The sequence below is a fragment of the Sus scrofa genome, chromosome 13 (genome assembly GCF_054392235.1).
Source record: "Sus scrofa isolate SSC_HxYL_T2T_F1_AM1 chromosome 13, Sscrofa_HxYL_maternal_Yorkshire_Landrace_v2.0, whole genome shotgun sequence".
In the NCBI taxonomy this organism is placed as follows: Eukaryota; Metazoa; Chordata; class Mammalia; order Artiodactyla; family Suidae; genus Sus; species Sus scrofa.
Genome location: NC_139395.1, coordinates 127,852,810 through 127,872,533, shown reverse-complemented (window position 1 = coordinate 127,872,533; position 19,724 = coordinate 127,852,810). Strand labels below are relative to the sequence as shown.

Sequence of the window (19,724 nt, the reverse complement as noted above, 5' to 3'; positions counted from 1 at the left end):
AATACTCTATCCAACAAAGTTGCCCTTCAGAACTGCCCTTCAGATAAGCAAAAGCAGAAAGAATTCATCACCATTAAGCCAGCCTTACAAGAAATGTTAAGGGAAATTCTTCAAGCTGAAACGAAATGACACTAAGTAGTAACAGTAAAACACATAAAAGTATAGATCTCACTAGTAAAGACATATATACAATTAAATTAAGAACACTCTAATATTATAATGGTAATGGGTAAATCACTTATAAATCTAGTATGAAGGTTAAAACACAAAAATATTAATATAACTAAAACTCTAATGATTCATTAATGGATGTACAGTGTAAAAGGATGTAAATTGTGACATCAAAAAACATAAAATGTGGAGGTGGGAAGAATAAAATATAGAGATTTAGTATGTATTTGAACTTAAGTAGTTATTAGTTTAAAATACACCATTAAGAATATAAGATGTTTTATATAAACCTCATGTAAATCTATAGTAGATACATAAAAGATAAAGAGAAAGGAATCTGAGCATATTGTTAAAGAAAATGGTTAAATCACAAAAGAAGAAATTAAGGGAGATCCCGTTGTTGCCTAACAGGTTAAAGACCTGATGCTGTCTTTGTGAGGATGTGGGCTAGATCCCTGCACTCATTTGGTGGGTCAATGATCTGGCCTTAACACAAGCTGTGGCACAGGCTGCAGGTGCAGTTCTGATTAGACTCCTGACCTACAAACGTCCTTATGCTGCAGGTTCAGCTGCATTAAGAAAAAAAAAAAAAAAAAAAAAAAAAAAAGGAGAGGAGCACAAGAGAAAAAAGCAACAAAGAAATTACAAAAATAGCCAAAAAATCAATAAAGCAAGAATATTAAGTCAATAACTAGCAATACTTACTTTGTTACTGGACAATGTTCTCCCATCCAAAAACTGTTGCTGAAAGAATAAAACAAACAAAAAACAAAAACAGCTATATCCTGCCTTCAAGAGACTCACTTCACAGGTAAGGACACAGACATGGAAAGTGACAAGATGAGAAAAGATATTCCATGCAGGTGAAAAACCATATGAAAGCTGGTATAGGCTACACTTACATCAAAGTAGACTTTAGGCCAAATATTGTAATAAGAAAAAAAAATTACATAATGATAAAGAGGTCAATCCAACAAAAGGATATAACATTCATAAATATTTATGCATCCCCAACATAGGAGCACCTAAATATATAAAGCAAATATTAATAAACTCATTCAAAGGGAGAAATAGCCATGCAATAATAATAGGGAACTTTAATAGCCTGTTTTCAATAATGGACAGATTATCTGGCAGAAAATCAGTAAGAAAACTCTGAATTCAAATGATATATTAGACTAGATTGACTTAGTAAACATTTGCAGAACATCCCAAAAGCGGTAAGATACACATTCTTCTCAAGTGTGCATGGAACATTCTCCAGGATAGATCATAAGTTAGCCCACAAAATAGGACCTGATAGATTTAAGAAGATTGAAATCAATCAAGCATCTTTTCTAACCACAATTGTGTGAAATTAGAACTCAACTACAAGAAGGAAACTGGAAAACTAACAAATATGTGACATTTAAACAACATGCTACTGAACAACTAATGAGTTGAAAAGGAAATCAAAAGAGAAATAAAATCCTGAAACAAGTAAAAATGGAAATACAAAATACACAATTTTATGGTGTGTAGTAAAAGCAGGTCTAAAAAGGTAGTTTATAGAAGTAAACATCTTCAAGAATTAAGAAAGATCTCAATAAACAACCTAACTTCACACCTCAAGGAACTAGAAAAAAAGAAAAAATTAAGGCCATATTATAAGAAAAAGGAGAAAAAAAAGAGCAGAAACAAATTAGAAACAAAAAGACAACAGAAAAGATTAAGAAAAGTAAGAGCCATTTTTCTGAAAAGATAAGAATACTAGACAAACTTTTAGTGAGATACAAACTGGGCATAGGAAGAATGCACATCAACATAATAGAGAGCATATATGATAATTCCACAGTAATACCATACTCAACGTTAAAGCAAGACCAGGATTCCCACATTCACCATTCTTATTCAACATAGTACTGGAAGTTTTACTAACTGCAATTAGGCAACATAGAAATAAAAGGCATCCAAAAAAAAAAGGAAGAAGTAAAAGTGCCCTTATTTTCAGATAACATAGCTTAAAGATTCCATCAAAAAAACTGTTATAATTAATAAATCCAGTAAAGTTGTAGATACAAAGTCAATATAGCAAAATCAGTTGTGTTTAAACATACTAACAACACTATCAGAAAGAGAAATTAAGAAAATTATCCCATTTATAACTGCATGAAAAAAATAAAATATGTAGCAATAAATTTAAGAAGGTAAAAGATCTGTACCAGGATATTATAAGACACTGATGAAATAAATCAAAGAAGAGACACATAAATGGAAAGATATTCTGTGCTCATGGATTAGAAGAATTAATCTTGTTAAAATGTCCATACTATCCAAAACCATCTATAAATTCAATTAATCCTTTTCAAAATTCCAACTGCATTTTTTATAGAAAAGAAAAAATGAACTTAAATTTTGCATGGGATCGCAAAAGGCCCCGCATATCCAAGGCAATCAGAAGAAAGAGGACAAAAACTAGAGCCAACATGTTTCCTGATTTCAAATTATATTACGAAGCTATTGTTATTAATACAGCATGGTATTGCCATAAAAACAGAGATATGGTTCAAAGAACAGAACAGATACTCCAGAAAAAAATTAATCATATATCATCAATTAATTTCTAACATAGGACCCACCAATATACAATGGGAAATGAACAATATCTTCAATAAATGATACTGGGAAAACTGGACAGCCACATACAAAAGAATAAAACCGGACCACTATCTTACACTATAAACAAAAATTGACTCAAATCAAAATTTGAACTTAAAACCTGAAACCATAAAAGTCCAAATGAAAACATGAGGGGTAAGCTCCTTGATATTAGTCTTGACAATGATTTTTTGAATTTGACACCAAAAGTGAAGGCAACACACAAACAAAAATAATCAAGTGGGATTATTTCAAATAAAAATCTTCTGCACAGCAAAGAAAACCATCAGCAAAATGAAAAGACAACCTATGGAATGGAAGAAAATAGTTGCATATCATATATCTGAAAAGGAATTAATATCAAAATGTATAAAGAACTCATACAACTAAATGGGAAAAAATAAACAATTGATTTTAAAGTGGACAGAGGAACTAAACATGCCTTTTTTTCCCTAAAAGACATTCAAATGGCCAATGGGTACATGAAAATGTGCTCAGCATCACTAATTATGAGGGAAATGAAAATCAAAATTATAATGAGCTATCACCTTACACTGGTAGGAACGGATGTCATTAAAAAGCAAGAGAAATGTTGAAAATGTGGAGAAAAGGGAAACCTTGGGCAATGTTGATAGGTCTGTAAATTGGTAAAACTACTATGGAAAACAATATGGAGGCTTCTGAAAAATTAAAATAGAATTAACAAATGAGCCAACAATTTTTCTCCTGTGTATATATCCAAAAGAAATGAAAACAGGATATTAAAAAGTTATGTGTACCCCCACCCCCATGTTTATTACAGCATTATTTACAATAGACAAGATATGGATGCAACCTAAGTGGCCTTCTATAAGTGAATGGATAAAGAAGATGTGGTATACATTATACAATGGAATATTACTCCACTTAAAAAAAAAAAAAAGATGAAATCTTGCCATTTGCGACAACATGGATGGACCTTAAGGGTAATATGCTAAGGGTAATAAATTAGGTAGAGGAAAATAAATATGGCATGATAGCACTTTTATGTGGAATCTTAAACAAAAGAAAACAAAAAAGTCAAACTCCTAAAAATGGCGGATAGAAAAGAGGTTTCCAGAGGCTAGGGAGTGGGAAGGACAGGGTGGGCTTGGTACAAACTTTCAACTATAAGGTAAAAATGTCTGAGGATCTAATGTAAAACATGGTGACTCTAATTGATATACTGTATTGTATAATTGAAACTTGCTGAGAGAGTAAACTTAAATGTGGTCACACATCCACAAAAATAAAATTTATCTAATGATGGATGTGTTCATGAACTGAAGATGGGGAATCCTTTCCCAATGTATATCAAATTGTCATAATGCACAATTTAAATATCTTACAATTGCATGGGAATCCTTTCCCAATATATATCAAATTGTCATAATGCACACTTTAAATATCTTACAATTGCATGGGAAAATGTTACTCAAGACAGCTAGAATAATAAACAAACACAACGAATTAAAAAAAAAAATGGGGAAAAAGAGTTAGCATAAAAATGACCCACATTTTATAAAAGCAACCAGTCCTTCTAAGATCTGAGCCAGGGATACAAACTATGTGGAACCAGAACAAATGATCATATTTTTATATACCACCCTCAAAACCTAAAATTATGCTCGAATTCTTACATCTGCCCGAGAATGAGGATTCCTTATCCTAAGTGAAACTAACCATTAAGTAGATTTCAGGCTGTCTTTATTTTGAAGTGATATATATTTTCTTTACCCAAATTAGCTGTACATCAAGCTAATTGCATCAATAAGTGACTAATTTGTAGGTAGCTACATTAGTAATTATCTGATTTGTACATATAAGTGATGTTTAGTGTACTTCTCATGCTGGGCTTTAGAGATTTGGCTCAAAAATTCAGGAAGACGAAGTGAGTCAAAGCTATATCATGTCTTGTTTATGACTATAAATAATAGAGCATAAATAAATTATTGATTGTGATATGCTATCTGAAGTAACAAAAAGATATCAAAATATCTTCAGACTGTACATTCCAGGTATCTATATATAATAAATGAGAGAAACAAAAGCCAAGTCATATTCTTCCAAATACCAAAAGCTTAGGCTATACTGTGTCAGGTCATCTAGACAACAAAGACAAGTGGCAATAATCTATCTATGAAATTACAGAGGACTGAACAATTTTTCAAGATTCGAATGAACGAAAAATGATGCTGGCCATGTTACTACAATCTTACAGCAATGATCGCCCTCAGCAGTTAAATATTGGGCAGATTTTAAAAAGGTAAAATTAATTTCAAATGGTTGCAATGGTGAACTTCAGAATTATTTCAACAATGTGACTCTTATCCTCTCACTTCCTAATTTACCACTCTCTCCTTCATTTATCATCTCTCACAAAACAGAAAAAAAGGAAGCATAAGGATGTATTTTCTTTCTTTTTTTTTTTTTTTGGATGTATTTTCAGAATACACTGAACTACAAATTATTTTCTTCCAAAAATACAACCCAGGAGTTTCTTTCACAATATCCTTATGGATTTATTTCCAAATTACTACATGTTAAATGTACTTTTAAATGAAAAGTGCTTTTTATGGAATAAGTGACCTTGAAGTTATTTTAAAATTTTCAACATGTGAATATGAGGAGGTCCCAAATAAATTAGAAGATATGTGTATTAGAAAGATTACTGGAGTTCCCATAGTGGCTCAGTGATAACGAACCTGACTAGTATCCATGAGGATGCAGGTTCGATCCCTGGCCTCGCTCAGTGGGTTAAGGATCTGTCATTGCCATGAGCTATCATGTAGGTCACAGATGAGGCTTGGATCCCGGGTTGCTGTAGCTGTGGCATAGGCTGGCAGCTGCAACTCTAATTGGACTTCTAACCTGGGAACTTCCATATGCCACAAGTGTGGCCCTAAAAAAATAAAAATAATAAAAAGATTATTTCCTTCAGATGCATCATTTTCTTTCACAAAAAAAGAAAAATTCAGTAAGCCTTTAAAAATACATAATACATGTGACTACAGATTTAGAAGGTATAACATTGAACATATAGCTACAGAGATGTGAAGCTTTCAAAATTATGAAACATAGTATTTACCTGCAAAGAGCAACATGGAAGAGAGAATTCAAATATAATAGGATCCTTTATATTCTCTCTGTTAGATAAATCATAATAAATACAAGCATTTAGGAACATGAGATACTCTTAAAATTTGTTTCTAGAATATTGTAAATAATTCATTTTACATGTCTTACATGTCATGTAATAAGTTTAATTTTTTTATTAGTCTACCATAGGATATTAAAAAACATCTTTCGTTCCACATTTAGGGCTTTCTTTTAATATAGGAGCTTAAGTGGCTTCTGGTTACTCTTAAAACTTGCAGCCATATTAGCTTTTTCCAATTATTATCAATATGAAAAATACCAAATGGCTTTAATAAGATAATTCATAAACAGGGGCTCTATGACATTTTTAAAATCAGAATAATCAAATTCAATTGCCATTATAAGGTAGATACTGCCAACCACTTGAAAATGTTTTCTGGTATAGCATCATTCACTTGGAACAATTACTTTCTTCAGAAGGAGATGGGATTTAAGACAATATGACATGTGAGACTAGGTGACAGACTATAGTGTGCACTGCTGTGGAAAGGATTTAGGATCTGAGAATGGAAAGGGAATGTTATATTTAAAGGGCCCTTGAAGAACTCTTAGTTCTGTATCACCTATATGGGCAGTGTTAAGAATTGAGATAACACATTAGATTTGCCCAGAAAAGAAATCATTTTCTTTTTTGTTCTCCCTTGTTTACTAGACTTGGACAATCACAAAAAGGAAAAATTGTAAGTAAATTAAAACAACAACAACAAAAACAACAAAAAACAAAGGTAAGGCAATTGAGTAGAATTCAAAACAAATATGTATAATTTAGCTAGCTAGCTATGGCAAGGAAAAATTTCCTCTCAAACAGGAATGAATGGCCATGTTATAATATTGCCAAAAATCCATCACAAATGGCTGCCTTATAAACCTACACATCTAGAAAGTAGCAACAAGGATAGCAAAAGCCTGGCAGGGGCTACCCAGTGCCTGGCCACAAGCAGTGGCCTTCCTGACAAAGCCCTGTGGTCTATTCTTGGTGATGTTATAACACATGAGTAGAGAGTTCCTGTTGTGGCTCAGTGAGTTAAGAATCCTACTAGGATACATAAAGATGCGGGCTCGATCCCTGGCCTCACTCAGTGAGTTAAGGATCTGGCATGGTGAAGCTCACAGACTTGGCTCAGATCGGATCCCACCATGGTGTGGCTGTGGCTTAGGCCAGCAGCCTCAGTTCCAGTTCAACCCCTAGCATGGGAACTTCCATATGCTACAGGTGTGACCCTCAAAAGCAAATAAAATAAAATAAAATGTCTTAAAAACCCAAATGAGTAATTAAATTCTCCACCACAAATCAATCTGAAAAATGAATCAAGGAGCACATAAATCTGGGTCTCACTCATCTGTATTGCCCACAGGCCCTATTTGAGTTCCCCACTGAACGAATGGTTTATCCATGTATTTGAATCATAGAAATGTCAAGTCAAAGACATTGGCTGACCTTGGAAATTTACCATCAGGTCAGAAGGTTGAAATGTCTTTTTTATGTTCCACTGCAGAGTCACTATTGCAGCTCCTGGGTAGGAAGGCTTTTTTGCAAACAAGAAGAAAAATGAAAGCCAAGGTCAGGCTTCATTGACATGGACATGTAGAAAGACATTAGCATGAGAAAGCCTATGAGTACCCAGTGCAGCCTTTCCGCTGTTTTCTGCAGCTTCACTCTTCACAGAATCCTGTTCCTTGACTATAAAGTGGGAAGAAAATTATTGCCTGCTCTATCTACCTTACAGGGAATTGGAAGTTTAAATAAGATGCTCCTGAATGTTTTGTAGACTGTAAAACATTAGTCAAATAAAAGTTATCATCACTGAATTTCACAGTGTAGGAAAAGAAATGTTATTAGATTTGATCTGTTCCTACTTCCAAAAATCTACTGACAAATCTATTTATTGATGATAAAAATTTACTTTAATTAAAAACTAATTTTGAACAAAACTCTAAGCCATCAAAGTGTGTAATAAAATTCCTGCTTCCAATTTTTTTATACTCCTCTTTTCCAAGAGCTAACAAAAAACTTTAAGAAGGATACATAAGCATTTTTACAACTGCATCTTTAGCAATTAATAAGGCAACATACCACGTTCAAATCAATCTGGGGAAATGAGAATTTCATTTCTTAAAAAACTTGGGAAGAATTTAGACAGGCAAGTAAATTTGCATCTGGATCTTTCATGTAAATTGTGAAAGGGATATATGATCTTTTTTTTCCTATCTAAAAACAAATACATTTAAAACATCTGAATCATTCCAAATAAACTGACTAAATGCAAATTGACAACATAATATCAAGTGCAGGCATTACAAAATAATGCAAATAGTAGACTAATCCCAGCTGCCAAATACACAAATAATTTGGTAGTAGAAATTCAAAACAGATTTTGTAGTTAATTCCAAATTTCTTGAGAAACACATATTTTCTACCATCAAAAGAAAAAAAATGGATGAAAGTATTTACATTTTAACTAGATAGAATGTTTGCTGGTATAATTATTTGCACACATTTTTTTTTAAAACCTGTTATAAATTGGAGACATAGGCATTTTTATAGATAAAGAACACAGACTAGATAATGCCCAGTAAAGAACAGCAATTAATCTCATCGTAAAATATTTTTGAAAATCTTTTTTTTTAAACTAAGTGATGCAGCAGTATGAAACAAGGATCTGTTTTGTTTTTTTTTTTCATGATCCAAATAAAAATAAGGTAAACCCATCCTAGACAGACCATTACAAGATTATTAAGCCATTCAACAATCTGAAAACATCTCTGTCTTAGTCCATTCAGCATGCTATAAGGAAATACTCTAGACTAGGGGGCTTATAAACAGAAATTTCTCACAGTGCTGGAGGTGAGGAATTCCAAGATCAAGATGCTGGCAGGTTCATTGTCTGATGAAAACTTGCTTAAAAGTTCATAAGCATCACCTTCTCTTTGTATCTTCACATGGTGGAAGGGGGAGAGCTAACCCTCCGGGATCTCTTTTATAAGGGTACTAATCCCAATCATTAGGGCTCTATCCTCATGACCTAATCACCACCCAAAGGTCCCACCTCCTAATACCATTACTTTGAGGATTTCAACATATGAATTTTAGGGGGACACAACATTTTCATCAATAGCAATCTCCATAGTTCAAGCGGAAACTGGATGCACATGAAGCTGCTAGAGAGGCTTTCTTTGCCACTAAGCAGCTGATAGCATAGTAAAAACCTACCCCAAAGGCAAGCCTAAGGCAAAACTAGGAAAGGGAGAATTTCTGTCTTCTGAGCCTAAGACTCCTCTTTTCTCAGTACTCATCAAGTGTCCAAGATGTTACCCTCGAACATTCCTGTTATGTGTACTTCACCTACTCTACCAACACTGACCTGCGGCATATCAGATGACTTCTTATTCCAAGGGTGCAGCCAACAAGTAAGGGAGGCGATAGATCATTGAGTATCTGCTATATCTTTTGCTCTTTACTATGTTTATGTTATTATTCCATTAATTAACCCAAAAATGATTAATAAAGGTGAGAGGTGTTGGTAAAGTATCTAAACATTTTTCCTCCATTGTCTTTCACTAAATCATGCTGCCTCTTTAAAAAATATAAATATGTATATATTCCACCCTGGGGTGATTTATGTTTCATTAAGTGAATGAGAAAAGATTCCAAAGTGTGGACTGGGTCCCGGTGGTTGTCTCTTTTTGAGGACAGAAAGGACCAGGACAGGGATACTTGCTGGTCCCTGCTGAGAGTTGTTGAGGGACTTGAGGCAAGTGAAGTTGCCAACTTGTAGACCTCTGCTTCCTGTAGCTACCAGCAATAATGCAGGCATTTCTTCAGGCTTGTCTGTGCCTTTCCCCCGCTTTGCTAATTTTAAAGAAGTTCTAATTTCTGGGGGGGAAAAAAAGTTAAGTCAATTACAGTACTGGCTATTCCTGCATTTTGCTAAGAATCCATCATCCATTTCTTTGTTCGTCTCTTCATTGACTACCATCATGTCTCAGGTATTCAGCCAGTTCTGAGGTTTTCACTGTAAACTAGATGTCTGGCTATCCCCAGATATGTTATTTCTGCTTTGACCCTAGGCCAAACCTGAGGAAAAATACAGCATCTCTTTTTGCTTCCCCAAATATGGTCTAGAGCAAAATCAATGGTGAACACTAAATACTGACTCTTTGCTGGGCAAGTCAGAGGAGAAGGTGAACATTTCACATGCCATAGGTTCCCATTTCCAAAATGTTCCTAAGTCATGTCTGTTTACCAAAGTTAAGCATTTAACCGGCCCACCCTGTAGTATGACTACACCTCAGTGATGCCCCAGCCTGGCTCATTGGCTTCCTCAGTCAGTATCCTTCCACTTGGCCTCTCTGCTATCATCTACCCAAAATATTTTAGTGTTTCTCACTCAAAACAAAGGTGCTTTGCTTAACTTCTCTGGGCTTGAGTATTCCTCTCCAAACACTTTGTAAGCAAAGTGATCTCCAAGTACTGGAACTGCCTCTCCTTAGCTAAAGTAATTGATCCAAAGTAACAACAGTAACAAAACTACTCTGTTGCATTAAAAGAGATTAGAGTCTAATGAAGGAAGAAAGATATATATATAGATAGATAATTATATTGTGAAAAATGCTCAACAGACTGGAGATACTACAGGAACCCAGAGAACAGAACTCTTTGTTTTGTTTTGTTTTTCTACCTAAGGTTATCAGGAAACACATAAAAGAACTAGCGGGAATCTTGAAAAAATGGGAGCTAGGAGTTTCCCAAGTAAGCAAGGTTGAGAAGGGGGCCTCTAAGAAAAAAAAAAAAAAAAAAAAAAAAAAAAAAATGGCAAGAACAAGGAGGCATGAGAAGGCAGGGCATGTCCAAGAATAAATAGTTCATTGTGGCTGTGAGATCAGGGAGCAGAGCAAACTGAACACTGAAGCACCAGCTATATTTTAAGATGCACCTACTTCTCTGCCCTCATGCACTGACTTCTTCCTCAGTGCAAAGCCGTGCTCTATCTTTCCATGACAGAAGACAGTGCTGGCTGCATGTATCTGAGCACAAAGGAACAGGATTAATTTAATGGTTTCATCTTAATTCTGCTCTGAGTTTTCTCAATTTGACTAAATAACTTTAACACTCTTTGGCACCAGGCCTTTGACAAACTTTCTTAAAAAGCCATTATGAAAATAGTGATTTTGCTAAACCGTGTACAGAGTAAAAATCATTATTCCAGTAGATGGAGCAGAGGTGACATCAGAATAGTTGAATGTTGCCTGGCCCGGAATACAGAGCAGAAGTCCAGACACTCAGCAGAGCCGTGAAATGGAAAAGGCATACTTGAGTGCAAAGACTGAACATTACTGAATACTGCTTGGCTAATCACCTAATTGAGACTTGGAATATTTCACATCCTATTCAAAGTGAAGGGGAAAACAACCTTAAGCAAATACCAGAATGATTCCTTAAAGAAATATTTGTATTTTAGAACAGGAAATCCATAATTTTGATTTGTTTAAAAGTCTCACAGTGGTGCTTCACAATCATTCTACATAACACAGACCAGGCTAAAATTTTTAGTATAGCCTCTAAACGCATGGCAACTTCAATCTTCTGCTCATGGTAATGTGTGAATTTCTCCCCTCCCAGACCCTTTGTGAAATGTATGATTGCCTGATATGGAATTATTAAAGAATAAATCAATAAACACAGCAGGCCACAGGCTTAAAACCTCAGCCTACACAATGGACCTAGGAACTAAGTTACTGCTTAGAAATTGTAACAGCAGAGGGATGGTCATGCAGACTCATACTTAGGACCATATTAGCAAGTGGAATTATAGACATTAAAAGATAACCCTGCAGCAGATATTTTGATTAGAAATTCTGACTATTATATATCAAGTAAATGTCTTAAATCTGATGAAATTACCTAAAGATTATGAAAGTCAAGAATGAACTCTTCACCTTGCAATTTTATAAAATAAGCATTGTAAGAAAATAATTTCTAACAGTCATTGGAAATAGGAAATATGTCCTGTTTCTCTCAAGACCTACCATGAGCTCCCTCTGTAAAATTATCTGCCATATGTAGAACTGGATTATTCAAAGGCAGACTATATATATGTTTAGGAGACAAGCAAAGCCAGGATAGCTCAATTTTTTTTAAAGAAGGCATTTGGTATATTATAAAAATGTGTAACAAACTAAGAAAAACAAAAGTTTGTTGAATATTAATTTGACTAGATTTCTGACCAAATGGAGGAACTCATTAGCTGCATATTCAAAAAAAATCCTGATTAAATGATTAAGGGTATAAATTTATGTAAATGTTAGCTCTGCCACAATGTAGTTATATTCATTTCGAAGAGGCACATATTTTTCCTTCCTCTCAGTTTCCTTGTTGCAAAATAAAGATAATAAAATCTCTCGCAAAGAATGGTAGTGAGGACTAAGTGATACAAAGCATGAAAAGCATCCTTTGCTGTCATTATTAACAAGAGTGTCATATCCCTTGAGTGGAATAGGATTGAAAAATTTTAAACATGGTTATAGGTGTTAATCAAAAAGCAAACTCTTCTAATGATATTTATTATCTAACCCAACCTACTCTGAATACCTGTTAAGCAAGTAATTCAAAATCCCCAATCTTAAAAAAAAATAGCTCTGTAATTTTGGATATATGGAAATAAGCTGCCCGTAATTCATACTTTGTCAATCTCCATTCACATAGGAATCATGAATTTTCAAGAATTTATTTAAGCCTATTAAGTAATAGTTTCTGAACTGAAAGTTTAATAAAATACTTTCATTATATTTTATAACCTCACCTTTTTTTTTTTTTATTTCCCCAATGCCTTATTTTTTTCCTACTGTTCAGCATGGTGACCCAGTTACAAATATATGTAAAGATTCTTTTTTCTTACATTATCATGCTCCATCATAAGTGCCTAGACATAGTTCCCAGTGTTACACAGCAGGATCTCATTACTCATCCATCCCAAAGGCAATAGTCTGCATCTATTATCCCCAAGCTCCCAATCCACCCCACTCCTTCCCCTCCCCCTTGGCAACCATAAATCTATTCTCCAAGTCCATGACTTTCTTTTCTGTGAAAAGGTTCATTTTTTTTTTTTTTTTTTTACAATACCTCTATATATCCTTCTTGATATGCCTTTTAAAAATGTATGTATCTTTAAGGGAAATACAAAAAAATCCCATTTTTCTATATAAATCCAATTTCCCATATTAATCACTACCATGGTAAAAATGACCTTTTTACTACTTTGAAAAAAGACAGGATTGGTAGCAGGGGCTTCTATAAAAGAAATGGATTGTTACTCTTTTAGCCATCTCAGAATGCCATAACAAAACGTCACAACAGACTAGTTGGCTTAAATAACAGGAATTTATTTCTCACAGTTTGGAGATGGGAAATCTAAGAACAGGGTGCCAGCAGGGTTCGTGTCTTATAAGGGCTTTCTCCCTGAGTTGCAGCCAACCACATTCTTGCTGTGTCCTTTCATAGCCTTCCCCTGCCATGTGATGCATACAGGTGGAGAGAGAAAGCAAGCTCTCTAGTGTCTCCTCTTATAAGGGCACTAATCCCTTCATGAGGGTCCCACCTTCATGGTTTCATCTAAACCTAGTGCTCTTCCAAAGATCCCATCTTTAAATTCCAAATACCATCGCATTGGGAGTTAAGACTTAAACTTATGAATTGGGGGCAAAGGGGCACACAACAAAGTCCATAGCAGTCACTTTGCTGGAACAGACAAAGGATGACCAGTGGCTAGAAGAGGGGAAATGTAAAAAACTCTAAACTTTCACACACACACACACACACACACACACACACACACACCACTTTCAATCCTGCCATCTAGTTCTTAAGCACTTTAATGGCTAGAGGTTGCATAACTATTCAGTTCTTCAGAGCACTCCTACATAATATAAAAAGCTTGAACTCAGGAGACAGAACTTGCCTCTTTCCCCATATATAAAAAGAACTAAATCTATAAATATGAAATTTCAAAATGAATTTAAAAACTATATAGGAAAAGGAAATTTAAAAATCACATGGTCACTTAAACTTCCTCACCAATTCTAGAATAAAATCCAAGGTGAAAAGGGGGACCACCAACATAGTTAATTTGTTAGAAATTATTAGGAATACATACATACACAAAGCCAATGTATTCACACACATAAATGTTAATTATATATCTCAAGTCTTATATGCATGGAAAAAGTTAATATCAGAGTATATACAATTAAATCTATAAAGAGTTCTTCCATAATCTGGCTCAGTTTAATCTACAGTTAGTATTACATTGAAATGTTTTACTCTAGCACAAGTCATGCTGTTTTATACCTCTATATATAACTATATTTTTTTGTATGAACTATGTAACTCCCACTCCTCCTCCAAAATGTATTTCTTAAAAGTTAAACACATTGCTCAGGGGAGAATTATTATTCTGAAGTATTTTATCCATAGAATATCAATTAAAACATATTACTAATCTACTTGAAGAGTTACTAATGTCAAATTATACTGAAGCAAAACAGAACAAATTAACAGAAGAAAAATTAGATAATAAGAAAACTAAAAAGAATAGAATTAATAAATAAACTCAAAAGCTGGACTTTTGAAAAGAAAAAAATCACCAGTGAGCCTACTTTTTTAAAAAAATGAGTAAAGTACAAATATGCAAAAATAGGGAGTTCCCATAGTGGTGCAGCAGAAACAAATCTGACTAGAAACCATGAGGTTTCAGGTTTGATCCCTGGCATTGCTTAGTGGGGTAAGGATCCGGCGTGGCTGTGGTGTAGGCCGGCATCTGTAGCTCCTGTCAGAGACCCCTAGCCTGGGAACCTCCATATGCCGTAGGTGCATCCCTTAAAAGAAAAAAAAAAAGAAATATGCAGAAATAAATGAAAAATGATTAAAGATAACCACAGTCAGAATAACTTAAAGAATCATAACTATGTTGCTAAATACTGTGTAAATAAATTTGAAAATCTAGGTAAAATGGATAATTTTCTAAGACAATTTGCCAACACTGAGAGAAAATCTAAAGACTGACTTACATAGAAGAAATGGAGAAAATTGCTAATAAACCTCAAAGCAGCAGCTTCAGATGGTTTCGCGTGAGATTTTTAAAAAATCCTTATGCTCAAACAATTTAAATGCTTCTAAAATTTCTGCAGAGTATAGGTTAATAAATAATAACATCCCAATCCAACAGAAATTGCATGTACACAGATAGGAGTCAAATCAATGTCACATAAATATCAAAGCAAAAAATCCTAAATCCAATATTATTAGCAACTATAATCCAGATGCACACAAAAATAACTTTACATCATGACCAAATGAGGTATATTCCAAGAATGTAAGAATTTTCAATATTAGGAATTATAGTAGTAAATTTTTATAGAAAAGTAATAGATTTCATAAAAATATTTTGTTCTCTTTGTATAAATTGCTGAAAATCCGTTTGTCAAAATTTAATAACCATTTTTGATTAAAATAATAAATTAGAACCTCTGAAAATTTACTTTATGTAATATATCCAGCTTAGTCCAAAAGCTACTATCATGGTCTTAATAGGGCAACACTAGAAGTATTACCAACAAAATGAGAAACAAAAAGAAGCTCCCAGTCATCACTATCACTTAACACTATATTAGAAATAATAGTCAAAAATTAAATTAAAAAAAGAAATTATAAATACATATTTTGGAAAGGAAGAAGTAAAACTATTACTAACTACAGACGACATTAAAAAAATAAATAAATAAAAAAAAATATAATTGTACACATAGAATATCCAAGAGAATCAACTGGTTTTTTGACTGCAATCAAACATATGGGGGGAAAATGTTTTGAGAAATTTGTATTTTCAAAGAAACTATGACTAGATGAGACAGGTAAAAAGGCCTCTAAGCTTCCAAATTTCTTTTGGGAAGAAGAAGACTAAGATAGCTGCTCAGCCACCAATGAGTGAACACTTTCCAGTGCTGTCTCTATGTAACAAAGGAGGTTAATGAAAATGAAAGATTCTTCCAAAAAGTAAAGGCAAAAATCCAAAACCCATGGAGTGCAAAAACTAGGGATCTATACCCAATGAGCAGAACTAGGTCTTAATTCAAGTTTGTTTCGTTTTTTTTTTTTTTTTTTTTAACCTTCAAGGTAGCAGGCTACTAAATATTTACTTGGATGCATTTTAGAATTGCTAAAGACATCTTACTGCTATATGATATCCATTCTTCCCTCTTTCAAATGGAAGTGATTTTTGCCAAGGGAGATAGAATAAAAAATGGTATCTGTTTCTGTATGTATGTTCATAAAGAAGTCTATGGAATTGATCAAAGTGATGACTGCTTTCACCTGAGTGGAAACTGGAAAGACTGGGGCAAGGTATAAAGGAGACAAAATTTCCTCTGTATATCTTTTAATATTTATGATTTTTACAACTGTGGGTAGGTATTCCATATTCATAAAATGAAATGAAAAATATTTAAAATATGTTTTAGGGCTTAGTGAATTGCTGAAAAGAGGGTTAAGAGATGTAATATGGAGATTCTTACATTTCTGGTTTAACCAATTTAATTCAATAGACCAAGAGAGAAAATGTATTGCAAGCATATCTGTGGGAAAGAAAACTGTGTTTTAGATATGTTAAATACCAAAGTGTATCTAAAGCTATTTACTGGTCTTAATGTGACCAATGATTCAGGTTTGCCTAACACTATTTGGGTTTGGGTTTTAAAATCTCTACATCCTAGGAAACTTCCTCAAGGTGCAAAATATCCTGATTTTCAGCAATGGGTACAGAAAGCATTCATATGGTAGCCAAAAAAGAGTGAGTTCTAAAAGTAATACTCTATTTAGTTCCAAATAGATATGGCATAGGTGATTCACTTTTCAGTAGTTACTGTCACTGTTTTTTCCCCAACCACTGATGTTGTCAACTCTGATTTGTATTGCACAGTAATGACATATCCATTGTTGCATGACTCTAAGCGATGTTACTTATGTTTGCAGCCCAAATGTATTATAACTGTGAGCATTAACGGTCATTTTTCACTGTGCTTGTGGATTAACTATGTACTTTATATAGAGGTAATGCTACTTTAATTTTAATATTGTGAATATTGTGACCACACTTTCTAAGAGTTCAGATAATGAAATGAGAATTGTTATAATACCAATGTTGTAATCCAGTAATCCAGACAACTGTATTATTTTAAAAATGGATAGAAAGACACATACAACTGGATTAGTAGGTAAGTAACCAAGACAGAGCATCCTACACAAAATTCAGAAAGGAATTTGGGATTGGGCATAGTAGAAAATGGGATGCAAAACCACAAAGGGAGTTTAAATTTTCCAAGTCCTTATGTAAATAAGCAAGTACTTCTAAGTCAGTCAAATGTTTTTTTCTTCTTCTCTCAAAACACCAATGTTCAGTCAAAAATAGCCACTGTATTAGTCTGTGGGCATAGCACAAGAATAAACACACATGCTACAATCTATCTGATTATTCTATCAAAATGAATGAAGATGCATTTCCTGATTCAGGGATTGCAACCCTGTAGCAAACAATGGGAGAAATTTTGATAACAGAGGTGTTGGCTTATTGCAGCATAGACCTGATTCAGTCAGATCTTATTAACAATCATGGTTTTTACAGTATATCAAGTGATGCATTGAGTCATGTGAACAATGACAAAAAAAAAAATGTTTCTTCTAGTACTTAGGTGATTTGATTTGGAAAATGGAGTTTGAAATCATCTTCTTGGTTTTTATAAGGAGATGGTAGAACCACAGAAAAGATAGAGAATCCTGCATACCTTAGACATGCACACTATGCTGATATATTATCCAAATAAAAACTAAACTTTGCCCATTGTATTAGTTTCCTATTGCTGCTGTAATAAATTACTCCAAACTTAATGGAATAAAACAATACAAATTTATATCTTACAGTTCTGGATGTCAGGATTCTGAAATGAGTCTCACTGGGCTAATATTAAGTCATCAGAGCTAAAAAATCAAGGTACTACCATGGTTTTTACCTTTCCAAAACCTTTAGGGGAGAATTTGTTTTTTGGACCTTTCCCACTTCTAGAGGCCACCTCCATTCCTTGCCTAGTGGGCCTCTCATGTCTTCAAAGCAATTAATGTCTGGTTGAATCTTAACATCACATCACTCTGACACTGGCTCTTCTGCCTTCCTCTTACAAATTTAAAAGAGCCCACTTGGGTATTCAAGGATATTCTTCCTACCTTAAAGATAGCTGATTAGAAACCTTAATTCTATCTGCTACCTTCATCCCCTTTTGTCTCTAAAACAACATATTCCCAAACTCCAGAGATTAAGATGGGAACATCTTGTGAGACCATTTTTCTGCCTACCACACTAAGTTATCTGCACTATTTGGCAGGCAGTAGAATATAAATCTTGACAAATCCCAATCAGCCTATAAACTTCTGACCAAAGAAAATGCAAAGATATTACCTGCTCTGTATCCTGCATACCTTAGACATGCACATTATTGCTAAAGGAGATGTGTTTTATAGATCTGTGAAATTGAGATAATGAAAGCTTTTTTGATCACTCTTCAGTGTTCTAAAAGTGCAGAAGTAGATGGCGGTATTTTGGACTTTATAGAAATAGAAAAATATGTCCTCCTTAGACATGAGACTACAAATGACTATCATTGTTCCTGGCCAAAAAGGAACAAAGTGTTAACATAAATTCATTTCCAAAACATGGTGCAAGAATAATGATCTTCTCTAATTTGGAAATATATCGAGGATAATGAAGAAAGGGAAAAAATAAATAATAAAATAAAATAGATATTTACAGGCTGTTTCTCTAAATCTGAACTGTGAGTGGCAAGAAGGAATCTAGAGGAAAAGGAACCGACTGCACTTGAGTTGTTTAATATTTAGATTGAGACAAAAACTCACAGGTTACTTTAAAACACGAAAAAAATATCAACAGAAAAGGGAAGCCAAGTTTTAAGAGGACTTTCTCATCTTTTAACTGAAACTATTATTTGGAATCCAATTTTGATTTTATAAGTTTAAATTATCTTTGTACTTTAAAACTACTATCCTTAAGAAAGAGAGGTTTAACTTAACCATGCCATTCAAAGAGCTCTGAACTTTTAAAAAATGATGGCTATCTTCAACGTTTACACGATGTGAAACAAAAGACCTGGTTGACAAAGAGCTTATCCACCAAAACAAGTCTGTAGATATAAAGTGGAGAGAGAAATTTGGAATCTATTTCTAGCAAGTTTAAACACTTAGGAAGTAAAATGCTAAGTAATCAAACGGTTTTGTTGTGAGCTGATATGAGCAATCAGTGTAAAGAGGGCTTGATAAGAGTAGAGTTTCAAACCAAACTCAGTTTTACATGTGACTGTATTTAGTTTTGCTAATATTTTTTAAAAGAACAATGACCTAAAGGCTGCAGGCAGTGCAGAAAAGCATTATTGGAAAAGGAAACGGAGTAGAAAAACTGCATTGCAGGACAGAAACAAACACACAATTGATATTTTGTATTAAATGTAGGTAACATGTGCTTACTTAGTCCTTTTGATTTTTAAGTTCTCCATTTTTAATCTCAAATTTATTTATCTTAAAGACTTACAATATTATGGCCTATAAAATTTAAATATCCAAATAAAGTTCAAGAAACCACTAAAAAAACTGCTATATCAGAGGATAGAATGAATAAGATTGTTAT

At 33.8% G+C, this 19,724-nt stretch overlaps 1 protein-coding gene across 45 annotated transcripts in view; it reads right to left on the bottom strand.

Moving 5' to 3' along the window:
- The window catches only part of NAALADL2 (N-acetylated alpha-linked acidic dipeptidase like 2), a 1,339,033-nt gene that overhangs the window by 1,036,367 nt on the left and 282,942 nt on the right, over positions 1-19,724 (bottom strand). For 2 of the 45 annotated variants that reach the window (XM_084990323.1, XM_084990321.1), the window contains one exon: positions 877-915. The exons of the other annotated variants lie outside the window; for them this stretch is intronic. The gene's annotated coding sequence lies outside the window, so the exon portion shown is untranslated. The remainder of the gene's footprint in view (positions 1-876; positions 916-19,724) is intronic. 45 annotated transcript variants of the gene reach the window in all.